The sequence below is a fragment of the Peromyscus leucopus genome, chromosome 17 (assembly GCF_004664715.2).
Source record: "Peromyscus leucopus breed LL Stock chromosome 17, UCI_PerLeu_2.1, whole genome shotgun sequence".
Taxonomy (NCBI): domain Eukaryota; kingdom Metazoa; phylum Chordata; class Mammalia; order Rodentia; family Cricetidae; genus Peromyscus; species Peromyscus leucopus.
In genome coordinates this window covers 48,241,385-48,253,791 of record NC_051077.1, presented here as the reverse complement: position 1 = coordinate 48,253,791, position 12,407 = coordinate 48,241,385, and the positions used below count along the sequence as shown (strand labels likewise).

Here is a 12,407-nt window from a genome sequence, read left to right as displayed (position 1 = left end):
ATATAATTGCATGACCCCCCCTCTTTCCTCTAGTCTCTTCATATATCCTTCCCAAGCCCACCCCCTCTCAGTATCCTCATCTCCCTCTCTTATTGTTATTGGTGCAAAAATATTTTCTCTCTGCAGTGACACTCACAGCCTCGCCCAGCTTCATCAGAAGATAATTTCCTCTAGGACTTGTAAACTTAAACAGGAACATTAAAAATTTAATCTCACATTTGCAGCATGGGATCTCTCCTGACATTTTAGTATCAGTATCTCTACACAATTAAGGAACCTAATTTCGTTTAGTGTAGGGAAGGTTAAATAAAATAGTATTCAATTATTTTTAAACTAAAATGATCCAAATACCATGATAGTTTTCTTTGATTGTATATGTTAACTTTCATTTAGTGCTTTAGTGTATTCCGTCTGTTAATTTCATGACTTAAAACTTGTTTTCATTTTCATTTATCTCTCTCTGTGTGAGTGTATGCTTGTGTTCTTCTCTCTCTCTCTCTCTCTCTCTCTCTCTCTCTCTCTCTCTCTCTCTGTGTGTGTGTGTGTGTGTGTGTGTGTGTGTGTGTGTGTGTGTTGATTGTGGAGGTCAGAAGAGGATATTGGATCTTCTAGAATTGGGGTCACCAGTGGTTGTAAGCTGCCATGTGGCTGCTGGGACCTGAACTATGGTCCTGTACAAGAAAAATAGGTATTTAACCACTGAGCCCTAATAATTAAAAAATGTTACATTGCTGTTTTAATCTTGTGTAAACACATTATTCTTAATCTTGTAAAATTAGTATGTAATAATTAACTTTGCTGTTATTCATTAAAGAAACAAACTAAAAACTTTTAAATGCTTGCTCCAATTTTTAGTACTTAACACTGATAAAAATCATTTTAGTATTCCCAAACTGAACTGAACAAGTAACTTCAGCTTCTTATATTATGACTTGGAGAATTCAAAGCATTTAATAATACGGTCACTTTTCTTGGGTTACTTGCAAATGAAAACAACATTTGTTTACAGTTTGTTGTCAAGTATTGCATGGTAGAACCGGGGCTTGATTCCTGCTATCTGTCTCCAGTAGGAAAACCTCTAGTCTACATTGCTGTGTGGGAAAATGAATGGACATGGAAAAGGTTCCCTACCTGTCTGTTGCTGATTATGCAATTAAATCAATACATTGGCTGTCAGAATGCCACAGAGCTATAGTCCTCTACTTTGGAAGCAAATGGATGAGGGTCAAGGACACCTGGGGCCCTTTATGAGACCCTGTCTTAAAAAGAATCACACATGTGTGAGTCCTAGATTTTATATAGGTACATATAATTGTGTGTGTGTGTGTGTGTGTGTGTGTGTGTGTGTGTGTGTGTGTATGAAAGTATATGTGTGAATGAATGTGTGTGTTTACCACAGTAAAGTAGTACAAGTAAAACTGTCTACGGGGACTAATGGGAGAAAGGTGTTGGAAAGTAGAGAGAAAAGAGAGGGTGGGGGAAATGTGAGGAGGAAATGTGTTCAGCATTTGAAATCTTAAAATAAAAACAAAGATGACAGGAAAGGATAATTTATTTTCCTTGAAGTATTTCCTAAGATTTGAAAACATTTCTCATCAATTGCTTTGGCTAGCCAATGGTGAGCCAGGATTACACTTAAGGATTTTTGCTTTGTTCAAGGCAGGGTTTCCTATAGCCCAGACTAGCCTCTAATTTACTATGTACCTAGGCTGGCCCTGAATTTCTGATCCCCTTGTTTTTTCTTTCATTCAAGTTAGTTCTTTGTTAGCTTGACATAGTCTGGAATCATCTGGGAAGAGGAACCTTCAACTAAGAAAAATGACTCCATTTTGCTATGCCATTGTCTGTAGGCATTTTCTTGATTAATGATTGATAAGGAAGGACCCACTGTAGACAGTCTCAACCCCAAGAATGTGGCCCTAGATTTTACAAAGAAAGCAAGCTGATCTTGCCAGAGGCTGAGAGTCAAGGATAGGCAACTTTCTTCTTGATAGCTTCCAGTCTAAGACAGAGTATGCTTGATGTAAAGCATATCTCCATGATGGGTAATAGAAGAAATAATCAGGGAGTATGACCTATGACAGACCTCAGTCTATCTGAGCAGTTCTTTAAAAAATTAAGAGGAGGGACCTTTGGGAGCCCACAAAATCTTCCTAGTGAGATCTGAGCTTGCTTTACACAGCAGGGCTGTATTAGAGAATGGCTTGACCATGTGTATGGTCAACAGGTGTTTGCGATGGTCTACACTTGGCTGTACTGGGGGGACGTCTTTATCTTCACTCCTTAGCATTCCTTTAAAAGCCCTTTAGAAGAGACAGAAGGGGATTATGGGTTTGACCTAGGCCCTCCTATGATTTCTTTTGTTTCTAACCATCTCTCTCCTCTATATTTCTATCTAAATATTTCTCACTTCTCCCTCCTCAAGAGTATCCTGGTGGGGGCACTGGTCTCACTAGAAGCAACAGATCCATCTACAGCACAACTCCTACACCTAAGGTTCAGAGAACATCGTGGATGTGGGGGTAGAAAGATTATAAGAGCCAAAGGCAAATGATATCTTCTGTAAGATTCTGTTTCCTAGAAATGTCAAAGAAGCTACACCTATGAAGACTCAACATCACACCTACTTTAACAAGACCCAAACAAAGGTGACACCAACTGACATGCTAACATAGAAAGGGGACATCTTGCAGGATACTAACCCAAGACAAATAACTGTAGGCAACTAAGAAATGCTGGGAGGAGGTAAAAGAGTCTTCCCCAGAAGAAGGCTTTCAATTGGTATCCACTACCAACTGGTTAGCACTGAAATTATAAACATAACAACAATTAAATGAAATGAGGACAAAGGCTATGAATTGAAAGAGAACAAGGCAGGGATACATAGAAGGATTAAAAGAAGGAAAGTGAAAGGGTAAATGATGGGGGAATGTCTTTTTGTACACTGTGAAAATATGTTGCTCTGATTGACTGATAAACAAAGCTGTTTGCCCAATGGCGAGGCAGAATAGGGTTAGGCAGGACATTCTAACTAGAGAGGAGGAAGGAGAAAGGAGAACAGAGAGGACACTGCCAGCCGCCACCAGGAGAAGCAAGATGTAAAGGTACTAGCAAGTCACAAGCCATGTGGCAAAGTACAGATTTATAGAAATGGGTTAATTTAAGATGTAAGAGCTCACTAGCGAGAAGCCTGAGCCATGGCCATGTAGTTATAAATAATATTAAGCCTCTGTGTGTTCATTTAGGTCTGAGCAGCTATGGCTGTGGGACTGTGGGATCTGAGTGGAACCAGGAAAACTGCAGCAGCAGGTAAATGATGTAAAGTATTTAATTTTAAGTAAAAAATTCTAAATGTGTATTTCAGAATCCTTAGGTTTATCAGTCTCTAATCTCAGAAAGAGCATAAACCCCAGGTAAAGCGACATGACTTAAGATTCTGAGACTTCTGACAGCCAGGGCTGGAACGTGGACATGCAAAAGCATGTCTGTGGTATAAGCAATCTGTGTTACTAAGGAAAATAAGTGTGTTGATTAAGAGGCATCACATTTTATCTTATGGGATGCCATAGATCAAAAACTTCTAAGTAGCCTGCCATGCAGAAGACCCAGTGTTAGGACAAAAATATCCATGGACAATATCCAACGACCAAACCACAATACAAATCAAGAAACCTTTAATCATTCAATGCCCTTAATTCATCCAATTATATAAATATAGTATTACAAATTGCTTTTCTCCCTTCTTTGAATCACTGCCTTTTTCTCTAAAACCAATAGTCTTCAATTAACATATATGTGTATAATTAGAATATTTCACTGATTTAAAAGGGATCTCTTAATTACTGAGTGACATCTAGAAGCAAAATTCAATCTCATGGAATTGTGAATGACTTAGAATTAATAGTGAAGAGAAGGCAAATTAAAATAAAAAATGCATTAAAAGTCACAGTGGAAAAATAATAATTAGATCTTATTGGATCTGAAAGGGGATATTTGAAAAACACATTTTATTAGACAAGTTGCAGAGAATTCAATGTTTCTTATTTTTCTTGAAAGTTATTTTTCTTGAATAATGCAAAAGGATCTGTTGTCTTATTTTACCATGTAAAGAAAAGTCACTACCATACCACACTGGTTTCCATCGGGAGCAGTGATTAGAAAAAGGCAGGAGAATAAGTAAGCTGAATGATTGATAAAAAAAAAACAAACCTTTTCTCTATATGGAAGAGAGGTTGTACAATTTACCAGCACCTGTGAAGAGGAAGAAGAAGAAATGGCTTGAAGCTATAGAATATTTTAAAGCAAAATCTCACCTCCTTGTAATAAGGAGATTGCTTCAATGCTGCTTGACATCCCATGGATAATAAAGATAAGACCAAGTAAAGGACCTTTAATGCTTTGTAAAGAACTGAAAATAAAATAAAAATTAAAGCTAAACATACCTAAGGAATATAAAAACAAAAACCCTAAATTTTTCAAATATCATGTTTAATAAATGATAAGTTTTTCCCTATGAATGTTGTCCTAACAGAAATACATTTAGGGGATGAACCTTGACTCATCCTTTTTCATCCACACAAAAAAATATTTTGCAGGTGATCATAGATTTAAATGGAAAGGCTAAAGTTATGTGGCTGTTAAAGAAAATGAACAAAATGTCATTGCAATTGACTCTTCTTATATTCAGATATGGAATAATTGGTCTTGATTTTTAAGAAAACTAGTCCTGGGAATTATGGCTTCTTCCCACACTCAAATTAAACACCATGAGATCTATGTCTGTGTGGATAGAGAATGGGTGCAGTGAGTGGACCAGACATAGTGGTTATATTTAACTATAAATCAGAAGATCCCAGAAGCTACAAAGATGGTAGAAATTCAACACAGGAAAAAGAAAGAACGATGGGCATTAAGTGGGCACCTCCATGCAGTAAAACCTGAGATGTGAAGACTAGGGCCCAGAGCAGGTAAAGCAATGGTGCTTGGATATTGGAAAGAAAGCTAAGAGCTTTCCTCTGCAGAACTGCAGTACTTAGGAACCCCATCCAACTGATAGCATTCATGATGGTGTACCATCATTTGCCCACTTGCTTTTAGCTGAGTCCAGCCCTTTCCTGGTCTATTTTTTTTTAATCCCCAAAACTTGAGACTCATATCAAATATATTTTCTAGACCTTCTGCTTTATGGCTATTGGTTTTCTACTAATGGGAAGTTTGAAAAGGAAGTAACAGGAAGAGAAAGAGTAGGATCTCCTTTCCCACTGCTTGTAGGGTATTTCTATTAGCAAGGCTGTTAACTGTATGTGTGACCAGAGACTTTAATTGCCTTTGCAGTTTCTAGATAGAACCAGTGGATAAGGCAGGAGACTCCAGCTGCCTTTGCAGTTTCTAGAGAGAACCAGTGGATAAGGCCAGAGACTCCAGCTGCCTTTGCAGTTTCTAGAGAGAACCAGTGGATAAGGCCAGAGACTCCAGCTGCCTTTGCAGTTTCTAGAGAGAAAGGAAAGGCGAGACTAGGCTTTGCAGTTTCTAGAGAGAACCAGTGGATAAGGCCAGAGACTCCAGCTGCCTTTGTGGTTTCTAGAGAGAACCAGTGGAGAAGGCCAGAGACTCCAGTTGCCTTTGCAGTTTCTAGAGAGAATCAGTGGATAAGGCCAGAGACTTCAGCAGTTGGCAACTTGTGCGTGTTTCTAGAGAGAACCAGTGGATAAGGCCAGAGACTTCAGCTGCCTTTGTGGTTTCTAGAGAGAACCAGTGGAGAAGGGCAGCAAAGAGCCAAAATAACAGCAGTGAGTTCTTCTTGGTCTTTTACTTCTATACCCTCTTTCCTTTTTACCCCATCAGGATTAAAATAGTTTCCAGGGATTGGAGAGACAACTCCTTGGTTAAGAGTGCCTGCTTTGGGGTATCAGGATCTGTCCCTGGTCTATGGGCAGATTTCTGGAAACTGGTACCTGTGGTGTGATGCCTTGCACAGCCTTTGTGCAGTGTGTAGGGGCTTGGACCTGCCTAGGCTCAGTGTGCTGGGCTCTGCTGACTCCCCATGGGAGACCTCGATTTGGGGGATGTAGGGATGCAGGGTGGCTTGGGAAAGAGAACTGAGGGGTGGGAGGAGGAAGGAGGGAGGAGAGGGATCTGTGGATAGTATGTGGAGTGAGTAAATGAAAGAAAAAAAGAGTGCCTGCCTCTCTTTCATGGAAATTAAGTTTGGTTCCCAACATCCATTTCCCAAGTGCTTGTAACTCCAGCTCCAAGAGATATAACTCCATCTTCTGGTCTCTTTGGATAACGCCACACATGTGGCATATGCACACTTAGGACATACATATACACAAATAAAAATAAATTCCAATACTTAATTTTAAAAAAGATTTTCCAATAGTCTTTAGTATCAACTTCCTTCTCTCTCCATTCTTTCCAACCCTTTCAAAGAATTGTTCTGTATTTGTTTGACATATTTTAGGAAGATTGTGGTCTTTCTGGATGTATGATGATTGATGTAAGGAGAGTCTTATTCAGAAAAGTTTATTGCAGACTACAAGGGAGAAGAAAAGGCTTGAGCAGCTTACTCATGTTAAAGTAACACTATCAATACAACAGAGACAGAGCACAGCAATCTCCAGGCCACAGACTGACCCGCTGCTTGCTTTTTTGCTTTGTAACTGGAGTGAGATGGGAGACTTTGTAACTGGATGAGATGGAGTCATTGTCAATTACCCTCACTGTTATGCTTCATCATATAAAAAAATGCTCATGGGCCGGGCGGTGGTGGTGCATGCCTTTAATCCCGGCACTCGGGAGGCAGAGGCAGGCGGATCTCTGTGAGTTCGAGGCCAGTCTGGGTTACCAAGTGAGTTCCAGAAAAAGGCTGCAAAGCTACACAGAGAAACCCTGTCTCGAAAAACCAAAAAAAAAAAAAAAAAAAGTGCTCATGGGAAAACAATAGAAGGCAATATGGGGAAAGAAAATGACTATGGTGTATTATATGTAAGTATGAAATGCCAGGATGAAACTCAGTATTTTGTACAATTAGCATATGCTATAGAATATAAATCTAATCATAACAGACAAAAACGGAGAAAAACATGACTTCTGTGAGTTGTCATTCCCATACAAGGTCTCTATCATCACTGAGGACTCAATTTTGTTTGTGGTCATTGGCATAGTAACTGTCTCCAAGGAGACAGCAAACCTAAGCTGCCATCCTGTGTCTCTAAAGAAAGAAGTGTGTCAGCAAGGACATGGGCATTTGATCTCAGAAAAGCATCTGCTATGACCCTCCACCACTTCGTCTCATCCCACCTTCTCCGCGATCACACCTTCAGTAATAATCCTGGAAGCTGACTCATTTGTTTAAAATTTCTTCAAAAACACATCTTCTAGAAGAACTGTCAGATAGCCAAAGGAGGAAAAACACACGTGCAGTTACAGCTCTTTATTCTAAATGTCTCGGAAAACACCATTGTTAAACACTCCTTTGAATCTGAAAGTCCCATTAATACTCATTAAATCTCCTGATTTCAGGTGAAAGGGTTTGCAATTCTAATAAGAAACAAGGAGGGGGAGAAAGCAGCCTTCACAGAGACTGGCAGCAGATTGAAAAAATAATTATGTGAACATTTAATTACTCGGAATTCAATTGCTAAGAATGGAATGATCAAGTTTAGTTAATTTTCCTATTAATAAAGCAGTCATTTCTTGGATTAGATTAATTACTGATCAAGAAAAATATTTAAATTTTCATTATTCTGAGCTCGAGGCAGAACTTATCCTTTACTGTTACAGGTTTGGAAAAATAAAAGGTTTCTCTATGGCCTGCAGGTATCTCATTCACAGAGAGAACTACATTCCATTCAGCTCTGGGAGGGTCTTTGTTGCTGCATAGAAAATTCCTGACTTGATTTAATAATTGTACCTTTCTTGTGATCTACAAATGTCAATAACTATTATATTCTCCAAATACTTTAGCTTTTAAACACATGTAATTGTAAATTACCAAGACTATTCATGTAAGTAACTCATAGAAGTCCTATACGATATACTTTTTAATTTAACTTGTGCTATCAAAACAAACACATCAGGCCCAGGATGATTAGTGATCAACAGAAATCTATAGGGCAAGGATGCTTTCTTCCCCCATACTAAGTACAATTAAATGTTCCAGCTGACTTGCTTACCAATTGTTCTAGTATGTTGAGTGAAATTCAGCTGGACAAAACAGTACTATTTATGCTGTATATGGTAAATATATATATACATGCCATAATATATACAGTATATTATATATTATCATGTAAAATATATATTTTACTATATATATAGTACAATAGTACTATAACAGAATTTTAACTCATTTTTTATTAGTTCTTTTTATCTTGATATTCTCAATCATCCACATTGGATGGGACTTTGGGAACAATTATTATGATCATATAACTAATTAGCTGAGATTTTTATATAAACTTTAATTAGTTTAGCCTGAACTAAAATAGGACTTCATCTAAAAGCAAAAGTTTTAACACATTTGTGAAGACAGCAATCAAAATATGTTCTACACATTCATTCTTCACCCACCCATTAAAAGCTAAAAATTGAAAGCTTTGTGTAAGTTTTATGTATGACTCCTGATATTACTGTTAGTGACTAAGTGCTGTGGATATCACTCTATATAAATAAAACACTGATGGCCAGTGACCAGGCAGGAAGTATAGGCGGGACAAGGAGAGAGGAGAATTGGGGAAACAGGAAGAAGGAGGAGAGACACTGCAGCCACCGCCAGGACAAGCAGCATGTAATAACGCCGGTAAGCCACCAGCCATGTGGCAAGGTATAGATTTATAGAAATGGGTTAATTTAAGCTATAAGAACAGTTAGCAAGAAGCCTGCCACGGCCATACAGTTTATAAGTGATATAAGCATCTGAGTGATTATTTTATACATGGATTGTGGGACTGTGGGGCTTGGTGGAACCTGAAGAGAAGCCCTCCAGCAACAACTAAGGAATGATAATGTGGTTGTTATAAAACAAAGGTACATTAACAAATATGATGGCACCTGTTTCTTCAGTCACTAGTTACTTTGTATCTCATTTCCCAAATTAATTCTCAAAATCAAAAACATACTCCACCTTTAGTTTAAAACCAAGGACCTTTAAATTGAATTTTTCTTCAAACCTGTGTGGCAATGTGTCATATAACATGTATCGGCTATTTGAATCACAACCATAAAGCGTCAATTATAATATGAAGCTTGAAATCCCAATGTCCTTTACAATGGTGCCAGGCCTTTCATTTTATGAGTTTCAGGAGTATTGATCACCCACCATGCTGACCTGGTACCACTCTTCTACTATTAGCACATCCATCAACACCTTCACAGCACAAAGATGAATTAAGAAGTAAGAGCTGTCAATCCTTGAAGGATGCTACTTGAAAATTCAATACCTCTATTTTTTTTAAATGTTAGCAACTGTATCCTCAGTCAATTTAGTTAAAACTCAGAAAAAGTTTCCCAAATTATGGACAACATATCTCTGTGTATATACATATTTGTGTATGTGTACCGGTCCATATGTATGCATACATGTACGTGTGTGTGTGTGACTATGCATGCACAAGTGTGTGTGCTTATGAGGGCCAGATCTCAGCATCAGGAGTTTTCCTCAATAATTGCTTTATTTTTTTGAGGCAGAATCTCTTCAGGAAATTCAAATCACTGTCTTGGCCAGAGGAGCTTTTCAGTGACCTCCAGCTAACTGCACCATGTCTCCAGGATCAGAATTACAGGTGCTCACCACATGCACTCAGGTTTACAAATGGGTTCTGGGCACCTGAAGTCAGATCCTTACATTTTATGGTAAGCACTTTATATGTTTACCCAACTCTCCAGAACCAGTATATCCTTGCATTGGTACCCCAGACCAGCTTTGTCAAGAGCTACTTACATCCCTAAGAGAATATACTTGTGATTGACATCATAGTCACCTAAACTAGACCCAGACACTGGGGTTTAAATTATTTACAGAATTCTGTTTAGAAGAGAGATTACCAAAAGCGATGATGTTATTGCCCCCTAAGGCAATCGACAACTTCTATGTAGCTAACTCAGCAATTACCTCCCAATGTTTTGTTCACCTTTCCAAATGGATTGATTAAATCCACATTTCTCACATATAATTCAAATCAGGTTTAACATTTTTATCTACTCCTACTTTACTACTGATCTAAGTAAATAATTAATAAAATAAATCCATAACAAATAATTGTAGTGGGTAGCTGTTCCAGCTTTGACCTGAAAGTCCTAGCCGCTTCCTAGTGAGGCTTCCAGTAACTGTCCCATCTACCTATAACATGCCCCTGAAGCGGGGCCAGGATGTGAGCCATTATGACCCAAGATCCAGATGTGCTGGCTCTCTTGGTTCCTTGTAATCCTGGATGCTGAATGGTAGACCAAGCAGAGAACCCAGATGGACTGCACTTCACCTCTCTTGGATCCTGTAACCAACCCCTTTACTAGCTGTAAGTTACCTCCCTAAATAAATCTCCCTTTTAACTATGTGGAGTTGCCTTAGTAAATCTCCCAATAATTAATAATTAATACATATTCATTTTTATGAAATTATATTCTTAAAGAATTTGGATTTTCTTTTTCTTTTTTTTTTTTTTTTTTTTTTTTTTTTTTTTTGGTTTTTTGAGACAGGGTTTCTCTGTGTAGCTTTGCACCTTTCCTGGGACTCACTTACTTGGTAGCCCAGGCTGGCCTCGAACTCACAGAGATCCGCCTGCCCCTGCCTCCCAAGTGCTGGGATTAAAGGCTTGCGCCACCACCGCCCGGCTGAATTTGGATTTTCTTAAAGGCACTGAAAACTTTTAAATATTCTATTTTAATATGTCTATACATTCAATGATAGAAATAAAATGCAAATTTGTTTAACAAAAATAAAACGTCAATGAACATTGAATATTGCATTTGAACAACATTTCAGATCTTTAAAACATAATATTTCAGTATGTTTCTAGGTGGAGTAGGAGGCTGAAGGCCAGAGCACTGTCCATACTACTGCCAATATGGAAATCCTGTCCCTTCTTAGAGTTCACATGCCCCAACCTGAACCTGAAGAAGCCACCCTGGGTGCACATGTCACCAGCCATGATGGTGTATGTCTTAGTGGTAGTGTTTTATTTCCTCATTACCAGAAGAACAATCTATTATGTTAATGTTGAACCTCCAAATGTTGGCTCAATGACAATAAAGATGGGCATCAGAGACCAATAGCTTTTTCTGCTTACAGAGTTAACGGACAGTATATTATAGGAGGACTTCCATCTAGCTTCTTGTTTAAAATGGGAAGTTTAGGCTTCATAATCCTGGATTGATACAATGCACCAAATATTCCAAACCTCAGTGGGTTACTTCTCTTCATTGGCTTTGCTCCTGCTGAGTTTCTTCATGGCTGGAATACTGGTGGGAATAAAATTGCCTGGATACCTGATGGGCTAGTGCCTTTTGAGAAGAAGTCAGTGGATCCTGGATTTGCTCCTGATAATGAAATTTGAAAGGCTGAACCACTCCCTTGTGCGATGTGGAAAAGAATGAAGAACACAGTCAAAGCATTGAGTAAGACCCTAGCAAGCAATGAAAACTAGGACCGAAATTCATGTTATCAGAGACAAGTTCATTACAGTATTTTTTCTGATGACCCATTCTGATGTACCAACTATGTTAAGTGGCATTTTCTTCTTAGTTTTTTAATTTCTTAAAGAAAATATACTCCATTTCTAAACTTTAATATTGATCAAAGTGATTATTTTTTACAAAGATATTTTTCTCTCTCATTAGCATAAGAAAAATTAGACAAAACAACACTCAAAGTTGATTTTATTCTTCAAAATAAGCATTCCAGCACTGCACAGATGGCTCAGAGGTTAGCAGAATGTACTTCTGTTTGAGAAGACCAGAGTTCAATGTCAAGTAACCAATTCAGATGGATCACAACCAATTTTAACTACAGTTATAGGGAATCCAATGGCCCTAGCCTTTATGGGCACCCACACTTATTCATACACACCCCAACACACACACACACACACACACACACACACACACACACACACACACACACACTTAAAAATAAAATAAATCTTAACAAAATAGAATATATGTTCCATAATTTAAAAATACCAGGGCAAGTTACTAGATTTTCTGCACTGAATTTCAAGTGTCTATAATCAAGAGTCACTACGTACTTGTTGACATTACAAACTTGTTGACAGTAAGGGCCCCACATTCACTGCAAGAGCTTTAAAGAACACATGAGAATAAGTTGGTGCTTTACACTGTCAAATTTATAAGACTAGTTTGCTCAGTGGTTAGAACACTGCCTGGTATTTCACAGGACCCATGTTGGA

General features: G+C 38.2%; 1 pseudogene; it reads left to right on the top strand.

Annotated features, from left to right (window-relative positions):
• The first annotated feature begins 3,257 nt into the window (after window positions 1–3,257).
• Window positions 3,258–12,106, top strand: LOC114682453 (annotated as a pseudogene).
• Window positions 12,107–12,407: the final 301 nt, after the last annotated feature.